The sequence below is a fragment of the Eschrichtius robustus genome, chromosome X, assembly GCF_028021215.1.
Source record: "Eschrichtius robustus isolate mEscRob2 chromosome X, mEscRob2.pri, whole genome shotgun sequence".
In the NCBI taxonomy this organism is placed as follows: domain Eukaryota; kingdom Metazoa; phylum Chordata; class Mammalia; order Artiodactyla; family Eschrichtiidae; genus Eschrichtius; species Eschrichtius robustus.
In genome coordinates this window covers 39,796,448-39,821,258 of record NC_090845.1, presented here as the reverse complement: position 1 = coordinate 39,821,258, position 24,811 = coordinate 39,796,448, and positions in this window count along the sequence as shown.

Sequence of the window (24,811 nt, the reverse complement as noted above, 5' to 3'; positions counted from 1 at the left end):
CCAGGGCTTTTGTAGTTTGATCTTCCCACCAGCACCAAGGGAATAAATGCCCGGGCTTTCTTATTGGCTTGTCCCAATGTGCAGTAGAAAGGGAAGGGAAGTGGTGGGCTTGAAAGCTGTCAGGAGTCACACGTCAAAAATTGAGGCAAAAAAAAAAAAAATTGAGGCAGACGCTTTATTACATTTACCCTTGATGTTTGATGACTGAAATGTGCCATGTTTCATTTAATTGGACGAACTTGTGTAAGTAGGCCATTATAGCCTTCTATGAGGCCTGTAGCCTAAAGCCAGTAAGAGAAGTAGATGTTCTATTGAATGACTTGTCCAAGAGCCCAGCATATTTTGAGAAATAAAATGAGTGCCTCAGTTACTCAATAAGGTCTGGAACACTGAAGGGGATAAAGATGTCTTGGTGAGGCCTTGTGTTGTGGCTTTAGTATGTGTGGAGACGTGTGACATTCATTTATAATGTGTGAGGCAAGAGCTTTCCGGAGTCTTTCACCCCAAAGAAGGCATCCTTGGACAAAGAATTGCTACCATTGGCTGAGCCAGACAGCTAGACAATTAGCAATGACCCATGAATGTGTAAAATGTGCAAATGGGGCCAATTTCTGGCCAGGGCATCCACTGCTAACATGACTGCCTAAAATTCAGCCAATTGTGCTGAGGTCCTACCCTTGATCAGGTTAAGATCTAGCTACGGGATGAAAACAGCAACTCTCCAGCAAGCTCTATCGTATGTGATAGTGGCACTGCCATACATAAAGTATATGAACTCCCATTGTTGTTCAATCAGTTGATTCCAAGGGGCTTCCCAGGTAGCCCATAGGGTCTTAGAGAGAGATGACCTCCTCCAGTTCCATGGCATCTGGCAAAGAACTGAGGAAAGGAGAGGCTCCCCACTCCTGCAGGTGGAATGCACCAGAAGACCCCAGATTTGGCTCTATCTGGTAGCAACGTAACCTTGGGGGCATGCCAAGCTTGCAGAGTGCTGCTTTCATGATCCAAGGCATAATGGTCAGCTGAGTACAGAGGGTCACATGCTTGGGGTCTGAGAGCCTCCATCTTCAGAAGGGCCCAGCATCCGAGCAGTACTTTTTCCTCTGATGGTGTATAGCATGTGGGCAAGGAGGGCAGTTTCTTGTACCAGAAGACATTGGCAATTTACGACCATTGTGGGTAGTTCAGAGACTCCAGGAGGCATGAGGCAAGGTCGCTACATTCTCTACAGTGATGGAGTCTCTGGGGGCATTAACAGGAGCACCTGTTTTACTATAGTTTGGACAGATTCCAGAGCCTTTTGTGGTAGGTAACCCCATTTAAAGTGGACCAGTTTATAAGTACAGCATAAATGGGCTTAAGTAAAATTTGTAAATGAGGAATACATTGCCTCCAGAACCAAAAGCCAAAAAGATGCTGGGTCAATTTTAATGTCGTGGGTGCTGAGAGAGTTAACCACTGTTTCTTGACAATTTCAAAACTTTAACTGAAGTTTCAGGGTGCTGTACTATGTGTAGGGCAATGGCCCATATCTTTTTTTGGGTTTGTATGCCCTGAATAAGTGTGCCAAATGAGTCTCAGAGGAGGAAGATGGCATCAGTTTGATGTCATACTTGTACTCCTAGAGAAAGTTAGATGTGCTTAAGATCTTGCCTGTGAAACTGTGTGAGACTACAGCGCTGTTGAGATACCCCATGGGCAGCCTGGTAAAACTAAATTGAGTCCCTTCAGAGGTGAAGGCAAACTATGGCTAAGAGACCTTCAGTTAGACCCTGAACAAAACATATTAGCCAAATCTAGAATCACAAAGTACTTACCAGTTGCTGATTGGATGGAATAAGTAATTTAAATAATATTTGGTATGAGGGCCTCAATGGATGGGACTGTTAGGGGAAACACAGACTGAAACCGCCAGCCCTGGCCAGGCAAGATAATAGCCACTTGCATGAGTTATCTTAGAACAGGAGGTCCTGGTAAGGAACGTGGAACTAACAAGCTACCACCAACCTGAAGAATTCGGGAAAGGTCAAAAGGAGAGAGGAGACGCCAGTCCATATGTCCTACCAACCTCCCAGAATCCTTCTCGCTGGAATCCATCTTGGCTGACTGATGGGCGCACCACCAGGAAGGACCCTGAGTCAGAATGACTGGCCTGAGACAACCCGGAAACTAACCCCATTACCATAAAACCCAAGACTGTGAGCCACATGGCAGAGCAGTTCTCCTGGGTTCCCTTACCCTCCTGCTCTCCGCCCAGGTGCCCCTTCCCAATAAAGTCTCTTGCTTTGCCAGCACATGTGTCTCCTCAGACAATTCTTTTCTGAGTGTTAGACAAGAGCCCACTCTCAGGCCCTGGAAGGGGTCCCCCTTCTTGCAATAGGACCATGAAATTATGGTGGCAATAATCCACTGAGAAGTGCCATCCATTCTTTCCAAGTTTAAGAATAGGCCAAAACAGTCTGCTAAATGGAGACGTAGTGGGGATAATCAACTCTTCTCTAAAATACAGTGGGTTTCAATCCTTGAAGGCCCTTCTGTAACTAATGTGAATGAAAAATGTTATCTGCCATATCAGCAAACAAAGGATGCCAAGGCCATCAAGCTACCAGCCACTACCAATGCCCCGAGGGTGAACCCTGAGGGGACTCAGGATGGGAAAGAACAGAAAACTGGCCCTAGATAGCTGACCTGCATATCAAAGGAATGATTTCCCTGAGCCTAGACTCTTGCACCTTCGAATACATAGAAAAGTGCTAAATTCATTATCTTGAGATGTCTGGTTTTCTTTAATTAACAGTAATCTTTTGATGGTCCGACTACCTGGTTTTTGTTGCAAAAACTCCTACAAATCCTGGCTCCTCCCCTACCTCTTCAGAGCCATCCCTCAGAGCTGTCTGAGAGGCTGCCTCCCGGGCCTGAGTCCTCAGAAAGTCCACCAAATAAAACAGAGCTCTCAACTTTTAGGTTGTGCATTTTTCTTTTCAGTTGACACTAATAGGCCCCCATACAAAACTCACCTTAATTTTGCATGTTTTTCCACAGCTGCAAAAGTGGAAACTCTGAAAAGGCTTATTTAGTTTCCACAGCTGGTTGTTTATATGATTACTTCACCCTATGAAGCATTCCAAAATCCAGACTCGAGAAAGGGTGGCCTCTGAATCTACCAACCAGTTGTGTGGCAGCTTATTTGCTGTTTCATGTTGTTCTTGTCTGTGGTGGTCACATCCTCTTGCAGTGGGAACCTGTCATCCAAGTCACTTGTTGCTTCCAAAGGAGCTTGCAAGTAGCCTTGGAAACCCAGGGTGAGAAGGTTTTATACAAAGGTAAAGAGAAAGGGGTGAATATTCCTTCATTGTATGACTAATGCAACTTTCCTAAGGAGGACACAGAAAGCTGATGACTCACTTTCTGCATTTGTTTCCTATTATAGCGTTTATCTATTGACATATGGCTAAGAGGTGTTGCCACTGATGAAGCCTCAGCCTGCTGACTGAAGCCAGCCTAAACTTTTCAGCAGGGTGAAGCTTCCAGCTCTTGAATCTGGGATCCAGACCATCAGCTCCCACATGGAGAACACCACTGACATAGGAAGAAAAGAAAAAGGTCTCTGTGTAAAAGTCAACCATGAAGACTCAGTTTAAGTAAAAATAATGCTGACAAGAGGGTTTTTCTGGGTTTTTTTGTTTTTTTACGTTTTTGCTTAATGTTTTCCTCCTGTTCTGCTGTTTGCATAATTCAGAGTATGGCAGTTAATTTCTAATTACACAGACTGCTTATCATTTTCTTTTAGAAAATGAAATTAAATACTGCTCCTGGACTTGTACAATTAAGAGGTATCCTTGGTCTACCTATCTTGTTATTTAATTCCCAACAAGGCCCAACCATTTGGGACACATGGTCTGCATGTTTTGATGTTGGTTTTTCCTATGATTGGCTCCAGTTGCCAAGCCCCATTTCTCAGGGAAGTTGTTTTCACGGCAAAGGTTTGCTGGTGGAAAATAACGAGATCTCATAAAGTAGGATTGCAGAAGTGCCTATTACTTGTTAAGTAGAGAAATTAATGCAGAGTTCATTTCTACAATGTTTATCACATCAGATAGGAAACTCCTCTCTTTCTTCTGAGGATATGTGGAAGGGACTATAGGCATAGGAGCGGACAAAACTGAGTTTGAATCCTGGCTCTACCACCTCATCACTTACTAGCTATTTGACCTTGGGCAACTTAACCTCTCTGAGCCTCAGTTTCCTCCTCCGGAAAATGAAGATGGTAACAGTATCTACCTCAAAGGACTGTTATGAAGAGTCTGGGAAACAATGTGTGTGTTCTTAGTTTTCCCCTCCCCCCATCCCATTCAAGCTCAGAGTTAGCTTTAAGTTCCTTGGCTGCAAGAGGGGTAGGGAGAGGGACTAAAAGGCAAAATTGTCTACAAGTTTCCTAAAAGATCTTCGGTTTCCAAAAGAGTAATCCCCTAGGACCTAGAAGAACAGAGAGCCTCCAGAATACAGAACAAAAGTTTGAGGAAAAAAATAAAGGAAGAAAGATTTGAGGACCCAGACTAGAGCAAGATTCCTCTGGGCAGAGGTAAGGAGTGAAGAGGGGAAGAACAGATACACCAGACAATCTGGTAGTGAAACTGAGCAAGACTCTGTGGGGCCCTCCCAGGTACAAATCCTTTCTGTGTCCGCCATTTCTTGCTTGTAGGAAATAGGCTTCATTCAGCCTCCAGACCTTCCCTGAGTTCCAAAGGGCAGATTCAAACAGTTGCTAATCAGGGAAATAAGGGAATGCAGAAACAAAGGAGGAGAAATCAAGAAACAATAGTGCAGCGATTAAAGCAGGGTCCTGGTTCCTCCTCAAGGAATATACATAACAATATATTTGAGTTCTTCTGCAGGAACTAAGGCCCCCACCCAGGTGGAGGATGGTAACTTCAGGCTGAGCACGAGATTCCTGGAGCACCGCCCTGTTGACTCACCCCACCCCAATCAGAAGAAAGTCACACACCCTGCAGCTCTCATCCCAAATTTTGCTTATAAAAACTTCTCCCCAAAAACCATCAGGGAGGTCAGTTGGGGTTCTTGAACACAAGCCACCCATTATCCTTGCTTGGCCCTACCATAAACCTTTCTCTGCTCCAAACTCCGACATTTCAGTTTGTTTAGCCTCACTGTGCACAGGGCATACAAACTTGCATTCAGTAACAGTAGTATGGGTCTTGAACCTTGCTGGCAATGTGGCTCCTGAACCCTGCTCCCCAGTAAGAAAAGACAGTAAAGATGGCCTAAGACCTCTCCAAGGAGTTATGGGTTTGTGGTTCTAAACAATCACACTTGCTTGTCCCAAACTATCCTGCCTATAATGTGTTACATTCTTTCCTCCTTAAACAGGAAACTTTTCGTATTGACTTAGTCATTTGCATTCATTGCCCTGCAGCTCTATTGAGTGATGCCCTCAGGTTTTTGCAAAATCTGTAGGGCCACTTACCTCTGCATTCCATGACCACAGACTATTGTGCTAATTGATGTTTGAATCTTCTTTTCATATTTTTTCTCTAGTCCCCTGATCCCAGGCAGTCTCTTGTCCAATGTCCCTTCCTATCTGCAGTCAGCCATTATGTCTCCCTATAGCAGCTCCTCTTCTTCATTCCAGTGTGTTTTTACAAACTTTCTATGGGCTTAGAAATGAAACTGAGCAGGACCCTTTGAGGCTCCTGGGAACAGAAGCCTTTCCGTGTCCCCCATTTCTTTTTTTTTTTTTTTACATTTTTTTGTTGAAATATAGTTGATTTACAGTGTGCCAATCTCTGCTGTACAGCAGAGTGACTCAGTTATACACATATATACATTCTTTTTTTATATTCTTTTCCATTATGGTTTATCACAGGATATTGAATATAGTTCCCTTTGCTATACATTAGGACTTTGTTGTTTATCCATTCTAAATGTAATTCCGTGTCCCCTGTTTCTTGTTTGTAGGGAATAGACTCCAGCCTCCATGACCTTCCCCAAGTTCCAAAGGGCAGATTTGAATAGTTGCTAATCAGGGAAGGGAGGGGAGGCAGAGACAAGGGAGGAGCAGCCAAGAAACAATAGTGCAGCCTTGGGGCAGGGTCCTGGTTCCCCCTAAAGGGATACACATAATATCTTTGAGCTCTTTACAGAACTAAAACCCCCAACAAATGGAAGATGTTAGCATTCTTCATTCCAGAGAAGAACAAAGTTTGATAACCTCCAGAAGCTCATCAGGAGACCACCTGAGACCAGATTAAAGGAGTGCAGGCCCTGCCCACACCATGATCCTTATCAGCAACCCCACCCTTGAACCATTGCTATAAAACTTCTCACCAAATCTCCCCAGGTTGAGACACACAGTTTTTCAGGGCACGAGCCCACTGTGTCCCCCTTTACCTGGCAAAGCAATAAAGCTTCTTTTCTACTTCACCCAAAACTCTGTCACCAAGATTCGATTCAGCACCGGTGCACAGAGGCCAAGTTTTCAGCATCAGAAATAAAATTAAAATTTCTTAGAATTGATTACAGAATGAAGTAAACAGATAAACTCTGTAATATCTGTTTTGACTGTATTGTGGACTGAATTAGTGTCCCCTCCCCCTAATACATATGTTGAAGCCCTAATCCCCAATGTGACCGCATTTGGAGATGGGGCCTATAAAGAGGTAATAAAGGTTAGGTGAGGTCATAAGGTAGAGCCCTAATCCAAAAGGACTGTGACCTTATAAGAGAAAGAGACATCTGACCTCCCTCTCTCTCTACCTACAAAGAGAAAAAGCTATGTAAAGACACAGGAAGAAGATGGCCATCTGTAAGCCAGGAAGAGAGACCTCACCAGAAACCACTTTGATCTTGAACTTCCAGTCTCCAAAACTGTAAAAAGATAAATTTCTCTTGTTTAAGCCACCCAATCTGTGGTATTCTGTTATGGCAGCCTGAGCAGACTAATAGACTGATTTTTTTTTTTTTTGGCCAGTTTCCAGGATCCTACCTGTGTTATTCAGAGTGGAATTGCAGGATAAGTAAGAAGTTACTTTAAAAAATTCAAATAACTTTGTTATAAAGCAGAAACTAACACACCATTGTAAAGCAATTATACTCCAATAAAGATGTTTAAAAAATTCAAATAAAGTATTATACAAGAAAAATTCACGGAGATGCTTCATTATGTGATCTATTGGGAAATGTATTATAAGGTAAAATTCCAGTGCCACAACTGATCTTCACCTACATACTTGTGTCGTAAGTCCTTTTGGCCAATGTAAAGCATAACTGATTAGCACTCTGGGGGTACAAATCTAAGAAGGGAAAAATACATTGTTATGAAGCCCTTTTGGTGCCCATGTTTTAATTCAGTTCTAAATACAATGATCATCCCTAGGTTTCTGAAAGCACCATCAGGAAGCGTACTCATTTTGGTACTTATTGCAAGACTTTCCTGAAGAAGTACAGAAAATAAACCCAAGCTCCAAATATTATCTGGCCGTTTCTTCTTTTTTTAAGAAAATACCACCAACTACTCAAAAACAGCTATGTTAAGATAAATATTAACCATTCAGATGAGGCCCATCCTCACTGCCATGAATGTGCTTTTTTGTTATTGCTTAAAAAGAAAAAAAAACTAGCTAACTAATCCTATTCGTGTATCACTTCACTCACAAAGAAAAAAAATAATAATCTTAATTTTTTTCTGAATTCTTCTAGATCAGGGATGGCCAACTACAGATCACATGCCAAATCCAAATTCCAACTACATCCAGTTTTTGTAAGGCCCAGACCTAAGAATGTTTTTTACATTCTTAAAGGATTGTAGATGATGATGATGATGACAACGATAATGGTGACAATGAAGAAGGAGAGATTTTATGTGGCCAGCAGAGCCAAAAATATTTACTATCTGGCCCTTTACAGAAAAATTTGCCTGATGGTAAAATTATGTATTGACTTTGGGGCAAGCCCTGTGAATGGTAGATAATGGTATTTATATGAAATCACAAAGTAGGGCTAAATGTACAAGACTCTGCTCACATTCATTCCTCCTACAGTGGAAATATTGGATAATCAATGTCCACTAAAACAAAGAGTCAACGGAAAAGTGAAAACACTTAAAAGCGCTTGTGATTAATAACTGATATATCCCTTCTAATATAGAAAATAAGTCGATGGTTGCAACATCAGGGTAGGGAAGGGGTGCTGGGTAGAGATGTACAAAGGACCATGATACAAAGGGATCAACTGATTGCAACTGGTAGCAAATCAAAGAAAATTTAGGAGGAACACTTTTGTATAAGTCATTCCTAGAAGGCACACATCTTGACTAAATAGATCATAGATGTTAAAATCTGCCATTTAATTTGGCTGAGAAAAAAATCAGAAGCTAAAGACATTTGTATTATTCTTGGAAGGTTCTTTTGATAACAGAAATCTGTCTTTTCATCAAGGACAAGTATGCCAAAGAACTCTTATTTATATTACAGGGACTGAAGTGCAAAAGGAAGGTTTTTAAAATAAAGACTGCTTTTGCTGTAAGCAACCACCCCATGCAGAAGGTAAAGAACAGAAGAGCATTCCTTTTCATTAAGTCTTGATTGGAATAGGTTGAGAAGAGGGCCATGCGTTATCTTTGTTCAAATGAACAAAGGACATAAAGAGGTAATTAACATTAGGAAATAAAGATATGAGAAAATGCTCATCCTCCCAAATAAAGAAAGACAATTTAAAGTAATTTTGAGGTATCATTTTACGCTATTAAATTAGCAGGATTTTTTTTGATGGCAAGAACAACGTATGCTGGCAAAGTTGGGGTAAAACTGGCACCCATCTACTGCTCTAGGGTGGGGTGGGGGTAAAGGGAACATCCACCGGAAATTGGAGGAAATGTGGCCCCTCACATTAAGAGACAGAAGATGTTCCTTCCCTTTGACGCAAATGCTCACTTTGGAGGAAGTAATCTTAAGGAAATAATTCAAGAGAAGAAAAAAATTCTTGAATCAAAAAGATGTTCACTGTTGCCCTATAAACATAAACACAGGTAATCAGAAACAACCAAATATTCAAAAATGGGAGATGTGAATAAATACTGATATTATATCCATTTGGGAGGTTATATAGCCATTGAAATCCTAATAATAAAGACCACATAGTAATATGGAAAAGTATTTTAGGATATTGTCAAGTCAGAAAGCAAAATACAAAACAGTACGTAGAGTATGTTTACAACTATTAAATGTGTGCTTACTGGACAAAAACAAAAGCCATACCCCAAAATAAAACATTGTATGAGAGGGTAGGGTTGTAAGGTTACTGATGTTTCCTTAGCTTCAATTTTCTTTAATGTTGATATAAGTTTTCCTTGTTAAAGAAAAATTTGTTGAGCTTCCTGCATGTGCATATGAGCATTCCATTGAATGCATCTAAACCCCCTGGAATTTAATACATCCTATCTTGGATTTTTGGAAACTAGGTTTTCTGACCCTTGGTAATGAAAAATGTAATTGTGGCCACTCGCATAGAAGAGTTTACAACCTTCTTTATGAGCCAACCAGAAACCTGAACTCAGAAGCTTGCTTCAGTTGTACATTTGATGTACTTTTGATACCAAGCAGGACCCTGTGGGGCTCCTGGGCACAAAAGCCTTTCTGTGTCCCCCATTTCTTGATTACAGGAAATAGGCTTCACCCCTCAGTTCCAATGGGGCAGGTTCAAACAGTTACTAATTAGGGAAGGGAGGGGATGCAGAGACAAGGGAGGAACAGTCAAAAGACACAATAGTGCAGCCTTGGGGCAGGGTCCTGGTTCCCCCTCAAGGGACACACATAACAATATCCTTGAGCTGTTTTGCAGATACTGAAACCCCCACCAGGTGGGAGAAGTTAACTGTCTGCCGCCCACAAGCACGGAGACCCCAGATGGGTTGGAACCAGAAGGCTGATGATGCTGACTGCCACCTACCTCACCACCAACCAATCAGAAGAATGTCCACCAGTTGATCAAGCCCTCTTTGAACCATTACTATAAAACTTCTCACTACCCCCTCGAGGTCAGGACACACAGTTCTGAGGGCATTAGCCCACTGTGACCACATTTGCCTGGCCAAGCAATAAAGCTATTCTTTTCTACTTCACCCAAAACTCTGTCTCCGAGAATTAATTCGGTGTTGGGGTACAGAAGCCAGATTTGGCTTCACTTTCTTCTTTTTCATATCTATATCTAGACCTTTACTTCCGCTAAGAGAGTCTTGCTGAGCTAGTATTTGAGTGTTGCCAGGCAAGCAAATAAATTCAGTTTTGTTTCAAACTGCCGGTTAGTAGTCTATCTTATTCTTTACATCCCATTACTATGGAATGTAGTATTATCTAAAGCTATCACTTAATATATATAGCTCTCATGACTTTTGGGAAACTCTGCCATGGCAGATCCCCCTCCCCCAATAAGGGCCACAATGGCAATTTGACTGCAAAAAGCACCCTATCGGCCTCCACTTGTTCCAGGAACTAGCCAGCCACATAAAACCCTCCGCCCCAACACTAAACAATCCTTCTTTTGAAATGTCCCCAAACTGCTAGTTTGCCCCCTGGCAGCCAACCAGGGACTGCTAGGTGTATTTAAAGACCATTAGAAAGTCTCCCCTGCTTCCAAAAATCCCACTTCAGTAGAATGCTTGCCAATTAGAAACTGTCTCTGTATTTCCTAACTTTCCACTATAAACTAACTCTCCTCTCTAAACTTTGAACCCCTGCTGAAACCAAAGTAACCTACAGAAGGCTTCTCTTGCTGAAAGTTCATGAATAAACAGCCTTTGTTAATTGTGCCTTAGTTTTGTCTTTGACACTTTGACAGTTTTTCTAATCTTCAAATAATTAAGATGGATACATTTGAAAGGGAGTAACAACCCAATGGTCCCTTAGGATTATAAAACAAATCCCATTAAAGGAAACCAAAAACCAAATGTTTCATAGTTCAATTATGAAACAACCAAAGGTGAAGAAAAGATAAGGCAAAATTTTAAAACTTATGAATGTGAGATTTCAATCACCTCTCAAAACGATTCAAATTAGAGAGAGGCATTTTACTCAAATCATGGATCGTTATACCAAGACTTACTTGCCTTTGGACCATCTAGAATTCCAACAAAATCACTTAATTCCTGCTTCTTTGTCCAGTTACAGCTCCTTTGTCTTCTCAGACTCCTCTTGCTTGTCATGATCAAAGTGTCAGAGAAATCACAGGACCAGAGCAGACCCAACCCTCAGCATTGAAATGCAGTAGGCAGCATACCCCCAGGCTCTTCTCCCTGCCCCACCCGCCACCATCAAGTCCCAGAGATGATGAAAATTCCTTCTCAAAGAAAGCCTGCTAAAAACGTTTCCTTCAAACTGTGAGTGAAAAATGCTGCCTCCATATCAGCAAAGGATGCCAAGCCATCAAGCCAGCAGCCACTGCATCTGCCCCCCAACGGTGCAGCCTAAGGGGATTCAAGATGGGAAAGAACAGGATACTGGCCCTAGATAGCTGAGATGCATATCAAAGGAATGATTTCAATCAGCCCAGACCCTTGCATCTTCCCATACATAGAAACGTGCTAAATTCATTAACTTGAGATGGCTGGTTTTCTTTAATTAACAGTAATCTTTTGATGTGCTGAATATCTGGTTTTTGTTGCAAAAACTCCTATATATCCTGGCTCTGCCCTTACCTCTTCAAAGCCGTCCATCAGAGCTATCTGAGAGGCTGCCTCCCAGGCTTGAGTCCTCAGGAAGTCCACCAAATGAAACAGAATTCTCAACTTTTAGGTTGTGCATATTTTTCAGTCGACATAATCTATAAGTACCTACAAATAATTTAATGCAAACCCTTGTTGTGGGTTCAACTGCATCCCCCCAAAAGATATGTCCAAGTCCTAACACTCAGTATCTGTGAATATGACCTTATTTGAAAATAAGGTCTTTGCATAGGTAATTAAGTTAAGATGTGGTCATACGGGAATAGAGCAGACCCTAAATCCAATGACTGGTATCTTCATAAGGAGAAAGTGATTTGGAGAGAGACAGGGAAGAAAGAGACAGAGATTAGAGTGATGCAGCTGCAAGCCAAGGGATGCCAAGAACGGCAAGCAACCACCTGAAGCTAGGAGAAAGGAGTGGAGAGTTTCCTGCAGAACCATCAGAGGGAGCATGGCCCTGCAGACACTTTGATTTCAGAATTCCAGCCTCCAGAACTGTGAGAGAATAAATTTCTGTTGTTGAATTTGTGGTACTTTAATACAGCAGCTCTACGAAACTGATACAACCTTCTTAGGCTATTTCCACTTAAAAGACATATAGCTCTAATGGTGGAATTGCAGGAATCAGTCAGCTGATGAGGAAGACTTTTAAAGAGCCACGGGGTCTCTGGGAAACCACCAGGAAAGTACATCAGGTATTTTATGGCAAAAACCAAACACTTGAAGGGACACAAGGGGTCAGTGTGGCCCCCAGAGTTGTGAGGAGAGGGAGGAAAAGACATCTGAAGTATTACCAAATGTTGTTCACACCTCATATCATTGCACATACAGCTTGCTATCGATTACTAATTCAGAAACCCATCATTCATCTAGCATTAAATTATCTTAGTTCTCAAAACTTCTTCTTTACTTCCTTCTCTCTTCCTTTAACCATCTCACTAAGAAACTCCCCTAGAGAGTAGGCAAGCACAGAGGAGAAAGCAGTCCATATAGTCTATTAGCAACCATGGAAGGAATATTTATGGATACACTAATATGATTGTTTTCAATGAATTTTTCCCTTCCCTAAAGAAAGGAGAAAAGCCTTTGTATTCTTTTGCCCAGGAGATGGGGAGATTGTGCAGGCAAGAGGGGGAGGTGCTGTTACATGGCAGAAAGCAGGGTAGGAGTTAGGTACAATTTTTGGCTTTTGTTTTCAAAGCCTTGAGATAATTGAGGCAATTAAATTAGGCCCTCAAAAGGAGGAGAAAGGGAAAAGCCCCTCCCCTTGTGTTGGGGTTGGGGTTCCAAGAGTGGAAGCAGCTAAATCAGAGAAGGAAAACACATCTCTGAGTCTTGGATGGAACCCTGACCCCTGAACTGGGGAGGACCTCAATGAGCAGAAGCTGGGGAGCCTCTAGGAGGCTGGGGAACCACACACAGATACACCGCAGCACCAGAAGCCCCAGCGAAGACCCCAGTGGCTGACTGACCTGGAAGCAGCCTAGGCTTAAACACGAGGCAGAATTAATCATGTGATATAAAAGCCAGGCTTCAACACAGCCCAAGGGAGGGAGAGACAAGGACCTGGTCATACCTGAAATAGTATTTCCCATAGCCCAGGCAGGATGGAGAGTAAGGGTCAGATTTCAACTGATTTTGGAAAAATTAAAGAATGCAAAATAATGTCTCTTGTTCACCCAAGTCTGTGGGCTCAAGTAAGATTTAATGAAGGGGCAAGGGGGAGTTAATAATTAAAATTTGGAGGGTTGTATGTGAATTCCATTTCTGCAGTGTTTTTCGTAGGCTAAATTAGTACAGAATTAGGAACTGACATGAATACGATTGTTCTTTATTTGTGGAGAGGTTTATTGCTGCCAAATAACAGAGCCTTTGCCTATGTGGAGGCACTCATGCGTATGACAGCTAAAGCAGTCACCCATGAAATAGCACCCCTGAAACTAAACTCCTGAAGGCAATGTTAGAAATTCTGGAGTAAGTGAACAGGACTTAGTCCTTGGACGGTGAAAGCAGTCTTTCTGCTACCCCATGACTGGCAAAGGTTCAGAGCAAAATCCAATTCTGTTTAGGTCAGATCACACAGGGCAATGTGTGACCACAGGTTGCACTGACCTATGGATAACAGAGCAAATATCTCAGCAGCAGATGCTCATAGCCATGATGCCCACAGCAACAAAGTTCCAACAAGAATCTGGACCATCACCATTGTGACAGAGGAGGAAAAGGGGAATTCCAAACATGGGCTCAGAGTTGGAAGGGAGAGAGCAAATGCAGATTTTAGTCTGGCTTTATAAATTATCAGAAATTCCATTTATATTTTCAATTAAAAATTCTAAAATTACTCATAGTCTTGAAATGTGCTTTAAAACACATTTTGACCTTTTTTTCATTTTTTAAAGTTACAGATAGTCCTAATCAATAGAGGAGTTTGAGTTAACAATTTTCTGTAAGTGCTAATTAGAGGACAACATTAAGGTAGAAATTCATACAGCCAGAATCTGATTGTGTAAAAAATAATAATCTATGTTCAGGAATGAAATTATTGGAGTAATTCAACCTCTGACATGACAGCACAAGTAACTCCACGGACCCACTCCCCAGCTAAACTGGTGAAAATTATTTTTAAAACAACCATTTACTATCTCTGGAAACGGCCCTATGATCATACAGCAAATGAAGAAACACTTATTCAAGAAACTTCACTAAAACTCAGTAAGAACTATAAGAGTCTGTAGTATATGAAAAATATGTGCCCTCCCTTCTACCTCCCAATTAAATAAGACAGAAATTGCTCCAGACAGGTGCAGTCAAGAACAAAGAATTCCTACTGCTGAGACTAGTTTCTAGGTAAGTGAGGCAGAGGTGGGGGCTCCCTTCTTCTTCCCAGCCCCCACTCATGGGACAGAAGCACGACCTGGGGCTCACTGCCACTGAGAATAGTGGGTTTCCAACTGTCCTTAAACCAGATCATGTTGCAGGGTTTTCATACCAAGAGAGACAAGCCTAGCAGACTGGGACTGCTTTCACCCCTCCATCCAGCAAGCATTCAGTTCCCAAAGCCAAGGGTATCACTCAGAGACAAGTAAGCCATTAACTCTAACAACAGCACCAGAGCCCTGACTAAGAGATTTTGCCTCAGGGGAAGCAGGCCATAGTACAGAGAGTTCCAAATCCTGCTGAAGGAACTGACTTCATTTGGAACAGAGAGTAGAGAAGTTCAAGCCTAAGGGCACTCTCAAAAGTAGTAGAAGCTGTGCTGAAAGACAGCTGGGAGGAGATTGGTAGACTCATTGGAGATACAGGCTAAATTGTAGGCCAGCTAGTTTGGAGAGGAATGCGGAAAGAGACAGCTTAGAAGAGCTCTCCTGGTGTCAGGACAAATCTAAAATACTGACCTTAGGAAATATCCTTTCAAAGGAGCCATCAAAGTAGGAACCCAAAGGAGGGCATCTCAAAAAATAAAGAAACAATATATGGGCAACTATAAATGCAACAGTCTAAGACTAAGAGTGGCATGCTCCAGAACTACAAGTAGCTCAGGGTGCCTGGAGGAAAGGGCATGTCTAGAGTAAGGGAGTAGGGAGAGGTGACATAGAGGGTCAAGTGAGTGCCAAATTAGCACGAAATTTTTCCTTGACCTTGCAAGTTACAGAAAATTACAGAAGGAGTTTAAGACAATGAGTGACAGATGCTCTGAACTTCAGACTTAGTGCAGAATTTGTGGTAGCAATGGAAGGGGTAGACTAAAGGGGACTAGAAAACCACTAAAAGGAGGTAAGGAGTAAGGCAGGCCTAATCTGAGGAAAGAGGGAAGGATATAAGGAAGGGAGAACCTTTAAGACTTTATAATCCTATGGCTATCTGGCATGAGGGAGGACAGCTCTAGAATTCATTCTTTTGTTCATTCATTCATTCATTCATTTAATATGTGTTTATTGAGTGTCCATCAGTGCCCAGGCATACTGTTCTAGAATAGCCCCCAGGCTTAGGTTGAGTTACCCAGAAGCAGATCCCTGAGTTGATGATTTGTGGACAACTGATTTAATAAGAACTTGCTCTCCAGCAAAGCCAGGAAGGGAGTGGGGGAAGCAAGACAGAGACGGGGAGGAAGCCAAGCAAGGGGGTTGCTTCCTGTTGGTAGGGACTGGTGGTGGGTAATGCTGGTGTTGCTCTGTTGGGCAGAGCTCAGTAAAACTTTCATCTGCTTGTCTGCTGATGGGTGGGGCTGAGTTCCCTCCCTGTTGGTTTTTTGGCCTGAGGAGACCTAGCACCGGAGGCTACAGGCTCTTTGGTGGGGCTAATGGTGGACTCCAGGAGGGCTCTCGTCAAGGAGTACTTCCCAGAACTTCTGCTGCCAGTGTCCTTGTCCCTGCGGTGAGCCATAGCCGCCCCCAGCCTCTGCAGGAGACCCTCCAACACTAGCAGGAAGGTCTGGTTCAGTCTCCTATGGGGTCACTGCTCCTTCCCCCTGGGTCCTGATGTGCACACTACTTTGTGTGTGCCCTCCAAGAGTGGAGTCTCTGTTTCCCCCAGTCCTGTTGAAGTCCTGCAATCAAATCCCGCTAGCCTTCAAAGTCTGATTCTCTGGGAATTCCTCCTCCTGTTGCCAGACCTCCACGTTGGGATGCCTGATGTGGGGTTGATTTTAGTCAAGTCCCTCAGAGAGTAGCTGCATTCTGATCCTGCAGGAGAACTTCGGAGTGTGAGTTACACCTCAGAGATGTCCACATCTACCACAAGGGACCTGGGCATTGATACTCCTGAGTGGAACCCCCATAGTGTAAGCTTTCTAAATGTAACTTAACTGTTTTTTTCTTTACTTTTTATTTAATTTTTTGACACGTGAAAAGTTGTACCTAATTAATGCATACAACTTCATGAATGTGGAGATAAGTATACATCCATGAAACCATCACCACAATCTATGCCATCAACCTATCTAACACCTCCAAAAGTTCCTCCTCGAAAAACTGAAAATAGAACTATTATATTATCGGGTAATCCCACTTGCTTCTACTATCCAAAGGAATTGAAATCAGGATCTTGAAGAGATAAATGTGCCTTATCTATTTACTTGTTTGTCTTCTTTTTTTAATTTAGTGAGAGACAATTCTAACTTCTTGCAAGGTTTCTTCTCACCTCAAGCCCCAAAGTCATCCCTGTTAATCCTCTATCACTCTTTAAAGTGTTCTTCCCTACCCCCTCCACTTAGCTCTGCCATACCTGTTCATTCATTCAATAGACATTGATGGAGAGCTTGCTGTGTGCCAGCCACTGAATTAAGGAGCTGGAAGTAAGAGAAAAATCAAAGATAAATAAAACTCAAATCCTTAGCCAGCCCCAGCCTCTGATGACAAAATGATATTAAATTTGTAATTAACTTTATAATCTGATGGACAAAACCCCTTATTTACAATCTTTGACGAATTCACATAACCTCTCTAAACTTCAGTTTTCTTAATTGGTAAAATAGGGATACCAATTAAACCCAATACTATCTATCTCCAAAGGATTTTAAAAAAGATTAAACAATGTATACAGAGGAATACACTGGAACTCACCAAAAAAGATACCCCACATCCAAAGACAAAGGAGAAGCTGCAATGAGATGGTAGGAGAGGCGCAATCACAATAAAATCAAACCCCATAACCACTGGGTGGGTGACTCACAAACTGGAGAACAATTATACCACAGAAGTCCACCCACTGGAGTGAAGGTTCTAAGCCCCACATCAGGCATCCCAACATGGAGGTCTGGCAACGAGAGGAGGAATTCCCAGAGAATCATACTTTGAAGGCTAGCGGGATTTGATTGCGGGACTATGACAGGACTGGGGGAAACAGAGACTCCACTCTTGGAGGGCACACACAAAGTAGTGTGCGCATCGGGACCCAGGGGAAGGAGCAGTGACCCCATAGGAGACTGAACCAGACCTACCTGCTAGTGTTGGAGGGTCTCCTGCAGAGGCTGGTGGCGGCTATGGCTCACCGCGGGGACAAGGACACTGGCAGCAGAAGTTCTGGGAAGTACTCCTTGACGAGAGCCCTCCTGGAGTCCACCATTAGCCCCACCAAAGAGCCTGTAGCCTCCGGTGCTGGGTCTCCTCAGGCCAAAAAACCAACAGGGAGGGAACTCAGACCCACCCATTAGCAGACAAGCAGATGAAAGTTTTACTGAGCTCTGCCCAACAGAGCAACACCCAGCATTACCCACCACCAGTCCCTCCCAACAGGAAGCTTGTACAAGTCTCTCAGATAGCCTCATCCACCAGAGGGCAGACAGCAGAAACAAGAAGAACTACAATCCTGCAGCCTGTGGAACGAAAACCACATTCACAGAAAGACAGACAAAATGAAAAGGAAGAGGACTGTGCACCAGATGAAGGAACAAGATAAAATCCCAGAAAAACAACTAAATGAAGTGGAGATAGGCAACCACGGAGAAAAAGAATTCAGAATAATGATAATGAAGACGATCCAGGATCTCCGAAAAGAGAATGGAAGCAAAGATCGAGAAGATGCAAGAAATGTTAAACAAAGACCTACAAGAAATAAAGAACAAACACCTAGAAGAATTAAAGAACAAACAGAGATGAACAATACAATAACTGAAATGAAAAATACACTAGAAGGAATCAATAGCAGAATAACTGAGGCAGAAGAATGGATAAGTGACCTGGAAGGCAAAATGGTGGAATTCACTGCCGTGGAACCGAATAAAGAAAAAAGGATGAAAAGAAATGAAGACAGCCTAAGAGACCTCTGGGACAACATTAAATACCCCAACATTTGCATTATAGGGGTCCCAGAAGGAGAAGAGAGAGAGAAAGGACCGAAGAAAATATCTGAAGAGATTATTGTTGAAAACTTCCCTAACATGTAAAAGGAAATAGCCACCCAAGTCCAGGAAGCACAGAGAGTCCCAGGCAGGATAAACCCAAGGAGAAACATGCCAAGACACATAGTGATCAAAATGACAAAAATTAAAGACAAAGAAAAATTATTAAAAGCAACAAGGGAAAAACAACAAATAACACACAAGGGAACTCCCATAAGGCTAACAGCTGATTAGGCAGCAGACACTCTACAAGCCAGAAGGGAGTGGCATGATATACTTAAAGTGATGAAAGGGAAGAACCTACAACCAAGATTACCCTACCCAGCAAGGATCTCATTCAGATTTGATGGAGAAATCAAAAGCTTTACAAAAAGCAAAAGCTAAGAGAATTCAGCACCACAAAACCAGCTCTACAGCAAATGCTAAAGGAATTTCTCTAAGTGGGAAACACAAGAGAAGAAAAGGACCTACAAAAACAAACCCGAAACAATTAAAAAAATGGTAATAGGAACATACATATCGACAATTACCTTAAACGTGAATGGACTGAATGGTCCAACCAAAAGACACAGGCTTGCTGAATGGATACAAAAACAAGACCCATATATATGCTGTCTACAAGAGACCCACTTCAGACCTAGGGACACATACAGACTGAAAGTGAAGGGATGGAAAAAGATATTCCATGCAAATGGAAATCAAAAGAAAGCTGGAGTACCAACACTCATATCAGATAAAATAGACTTTAAAATAAAGAATGTTACAAGAGACAAGGAAGGACAATACATAATGAGCAAGGGATCAATCCAAGAAGAAGAAATAACAATTATAAATATATATATGCACCCAACATAGGAGCACCTCAATACATAAGGCAAATGCTAACAGCTATAAAAGAGGAAATCAACAGTAACACAATAATAGTGGGGAACTTTAACACCTCACTTACACCAATGGACAGATCATCCAAAAAGAAAATTAATAAGGAAACACAAGCTTTAAATGACACAACAGAACAGATAGATTTAATTGATATTTATAGGACATTCCATCTGAAAACAGCAGATTACACATTCTTCTCGAGTGCACATGGAACATTCTCGAGGATAGATCACATCTTGGCTCACAAATCAAGCCTCGGTAAATTTAAGAAAATTGAAATCATATCAAGCATGTTTTCCAACCACAACGCTATAAGATTAAAAATAAGTTACAGGGACGAAAACGTAAAAAACAAAAACACATGGAGGTTAAACAATACATTACTAAATTACCAAGAGATCACTGAAGAAATCAAAAAGGAAATCAAAAAATACCTAGAGACAAATGACAACCAAAACACAACGATCCAAAACCTATGGGATGCAGCAAAAGCAGTTCTAAGAGGGAAGTTTATAGCAATACAATCCTATCTTAAGAAACAAGAAAAATCTCAAATGAACAATCTAACATTACACCTAAAGGAATTAGACAAAGAAGAACAAACAAAACCCAAAGTTAGTAGAAGGAAAGAAATCATAAAGATCAGAGCAGAAATAAATGAAATAGAAACAAAGAAAACAAGACCAAAGATGAATAAAACTAAAAGCTGGTTCTTTAAGAGGATAGAAAGCCCAGAGATAAACCCATGCACCTATGGTCAACTAATCTATGACAAAGGAGGCAAGGATATACAATGGAGAAAAGACAGTCTCTTCAATAAGTGGTTCTGGGAAAACTGGACAGCTACATGTAAAAGAATGAAATTAGAACACTCCCTAACACCATACACAAAAATAAACTCAAAATGGATTAAAGACCTAAATGTAAGACCAGACACTATAAAACTCTTAGAGGAAAACATAGGAAGAACACTCTGACATATATCATAGCAAGATCTTTTTTTGACCTACCTCCTAGAGTAATGGAAATAAAAACAAAAATAAACAAACGGGACCTAATGAAACTTCAAAGCTTTTGCACAGCAAAGGAAACTATAAACAAGACGAAAAGACAACCCTCAGAATGGGAGAAAATATCTGCAAACGAATCAACAGACAAAGGATTAATCTCCAAAATATATAAACAGCTCATGCAGCTCAATATTAAAAAAACAAACAACCCAATCAAAAAATGGGCAGAAGACCTAAATAGACATCTCTCCAAAGAAGACATACAGATGGCCAAGAGGCACATGAAAAGCTGCTCAACATCACTAATTATTAGAGAAATGCAAATCAAAACTACAATGAGGTACCACCTCACACTGGTTAGAATGGGCATCATCAGAAAATCTACAAACAACAAATGCTGGAGAGGGTGTGGAGAAAAGGGAACCCTCTTGCACTGTTGGTGGGAATGTAAATGGATACAGCCACTATGGAGAACAGTATGGAGGTTCCTTAAAAAACTAAAAATAGAACTACCATACAACCCAACAATCCCAGTACTGGGCACATACCCTGAGAAAACCATAATTCAAAAAGACACATACACCGCAATGTTCATTGCAGCAATATTTACAATAGCCAGTTCATGGAAGCAACCTAAATGCCCATCGACAGACGAATGGGTAAAGAAAATGTGGTACATATGTGCAATGGAATATTAGCCATAAAAAGGAATGAAACTGGGTCATCTGTAGAGACGTGGATGGACCTAGAGACTGTCATACAGAGTGAAGTCAGAAAGAGAAAAACAAGTATCAGATATTAACACATATATGTGGAATCTAGAAAAATGGTACAGATGAACCAGTTTGCAAGGCAGAAATAGAGACACAGATGTAGAGAACAAACGTATGGACACCAAGGGGGGAAAGCGGTGGGGGCGGGGATGGTGGTGGTGGGATGAATTGGGAGATTGGGATTGACATGTATACACTAATATGTATAAAATAGATAACTAATAAGAACCTGCTGTATAAAAAAATAAATAAAATTAATTTTTTTAAAAAACCAATGTATACAAAGTACCTAGCAGAGTGTCTGGTATATAAAAAGCACCTAGAAAAAAAATTCTGTTAATTGTAAGGAGTTTGGGAAAAGGGAGGGAAACTAATTCTGACCCTTTCAAATAGTTGCAGCAAAACAGCTATAGTACAATACAAAGATTAATCAGACTCACAAGGCCCGGGTGTGAGTTTAACTCCAGGGCTTACCAGTGTCCTTGGACATATAAACTCTACTTTCCTCATTGTAGTAGATTTTTATTGATAGTTTAGAGGCTTCTCAGCATCTGATCCCCTTTTACATTTGGCAGGGGCCAAGGGGTCCCACTGTGTGAACCTTGGAGGAAGCAACTACAAAAGCCACAAAGCCCAGCTTTAGCAGCTAGGTCACAGGCACATGACCAGGCTCAGCCAGTCAGATGTCCCTCCTAGGACTGAGCAAGAAATTGAGGACTCTGGTGTAGTGGAACCTACCATTTGGTGGAAACAGTGAGAGCAGTATCCAGTGGTCCTGGCAATGGTGCCAACAGAGGTAAGTCAGGGTTCATGCTCTAAAAACTGACCAGGATACACTCTTCTGAAGATGAAGAGAATACCTATTTCACAGGGTTTGGGGGGTAATTAATTGTGAAAAAACTGATCACAGAGCCTGGAGCATAATAGATGCTTCATAAATGTTTCTTGAGTCCGTTTAGGAGGCTTTCTCAAGTTTCTCAAAAAAGGCTGAGAGTTTCTGAGTTGGCTCCATCTAAACAAGCAATTCCCAAGGACTATTTTTCCCATTTCATTTCTTATCCAAGTTATGTATTTCTCATCCCAATTATGTATTTCTCCTTGTTCTCCACTCCACGTTCAAAGTACACTTAGCTCTGACATGTAGAAGAATTCAGTTCATTATCTCTAGTATTTGTACATTTTGTCTTGCTCTCTGGTTAAAAAGTAACTACTTTATCTGGTGGTTTCTGAAAGGCAAGCTCAGAAGGCTTTGGAAGTAGTTTCCTGTCCTCTAGTTTAAGGTCTAGGTGAAGGAGAAAAAACTCAAAGCAGCTACAGTGAAACAGACAGCTAAGTGCTAGATGTGATCTATGCCAGTAAATCTTGTCACAAAAACAGAGCTCTGTGTGACAATGTTCTGTGCATGTGGGCGTTCATAGGGTCTATCTCCCAGCCCTCTTCTTTGGCTCTACAAGGTGTCTTTTTGGGAAATCTCTTTCATTCTTTCAGTTTCAACCACCAGCTATAAGCTGGTGGCCCTCCAAGGCTGCCATGCCACATTTCCACCCACCTGTTGTGCCCCTCCACCTGGTTCCACTCACACCTCTGCTCAGCACCGAAAACACTGAACTCATTATCTCCTACCTGACCCTACCCCTTTGCACAGACCACTCCATCCTCTAAGTTCTTTCTTTTTATTCATAATAACACCATTCCCCCAGTCAGCCAGGCTCCAGTCCTTGGTGTTATTTCTATTCCTTTCACCTCCTTCTCCTATAATTCATGCTTTGCATGGATGTTTATACCCATCCTATCCTTTTCACTCTCACTGCCATCACCCCGGTTGAGACTCAAATGTTTTTTTCTCTCTTGGTTATAACAATAGCTGCCTAGTTAGCCTTTATCATTTCTCCCTTATTCCCTGGCTACATGCTTCCCTCCTCACAGACCTTAAATTACTAAACATTGCCTATTCAAGCCAACAAACATTTATTGCAAACCTAATCATGCATAACATTACAACACATACATACAAAACATTATCAGTGTTCAAAGACAAGGATAGATGGACTTGGTGTAAATCTTAAAAACAAAGTTGAAGAACTCCATTTCTATGGACTGAATGTTTCTTTCCCCCCAGAATTCATATGTTGAAATCCTAACCCCCAAGGTGATGGTAGTGGGAGGTGGGGACTTTGGGAGGTGATTAGGTCATGAGGGTGGAGACTTCATGAATGAGATTAGTGCCCTTATAAAAGAAACTCCAGGGACATCCCTTGCCCCTTCTGCCATGTGAGTTTATGGTGGGAAAATGGCCATCTATGAACCAGAAAGTGGGCCCCCAGCAAATTAGAAAATCTGTTATCAGCCTCCAGAATTGTGAGAAATAAATTCTTGTTTATAAACCACCCAGTCTATGATATTTTTGATGTAGTAGCCTAAATGGACTGAGACATCCATCATTTGTATAAGATCTTTGACAATGACTAGGATTTTGACAGGTGGAGTTGAGTAAAAGGTCATTAAGGGAAAGGGGGCCACATTAGGAAAGATCCTGGGGTGGCAGCATGTTGAGGGGAGGGTACATTTCAAGTAATTGCAAAGATTCCAGTTAGGACAATTAGATAGAAGAAGGAAAGTACTGAAAGATGAGCTGGGAAAAGTTGGGAGGGCCCATTTAAAAAGGGGCTTTGAATGTCAAACTGAGAAGTTTATACTTCATTTCCTCTACATTGTCTAATAGATTTGAAGCATTTTGCTTGTTTTTAAGGATATTGAAGATTTTTGATCATGGAAGCAACACAAGCAAAGCTGTTGGTTTCTAAATGATGGTGCATGGGAGGTGTGCAGAGAAGAAACTGGAAACAAAGAAGTTAGGAAGCTTTTGCATTGTCACAGATCAGGGGCAATGAAGGAAGACCTGAACTAAGGCAGTGGCTGTGGAAATGAAAAGAAAAAAAATGCAAGAGGCATCATGAAGGTGAATCTGCAAGACCCAACAAATCATTTGAGGTAAAAGATGATGGAAAAGGAGAGTCTAGTATGATTCCACGTTGACTTCGAGAGTGGAAACTCCATTAATATCATCAGGATGTACTCAGGATTTAAGATGCTGTGGATAGGGTGATGTATCAAATCTTAGCTTGGTGTTTATGGTTATATCAAAGTCTCAGCAGGAAACAGAATTCATCCAGATTATTCAAATGAAGAGGCTTAATGAAAGGGACACATCTGTAGATGTGTGGTTAATGTCAAGGGAACTAACAACGGATCTGAAGGAGAGATAGCAACAATGGGACGTTATTAGCACCCCTAAGGCTGAAGGGACAAAGGGAAGGTATAGTATCACCAAAGCCTACTGAGAGCTGGAGCCACCGAAGAATAGCTGCCTGGTGGGAGCTGAGATTGAGGAGGTGTGCAGATATCACACCAAAGCAAGAAAAGAGTGGGGAGAAATGCCCTGAGCTCTATTCCCTCCTGCCAGTCTCCTGCTTGTGCCTCCCACTGGAGCTCTGGAGAGAAGTTTCAGGTTCAGTCTCCCTAGGCACAGAGGAGGAAAGAAAGAGCAAAAAACAAAATAGGGATAAAACTGAGA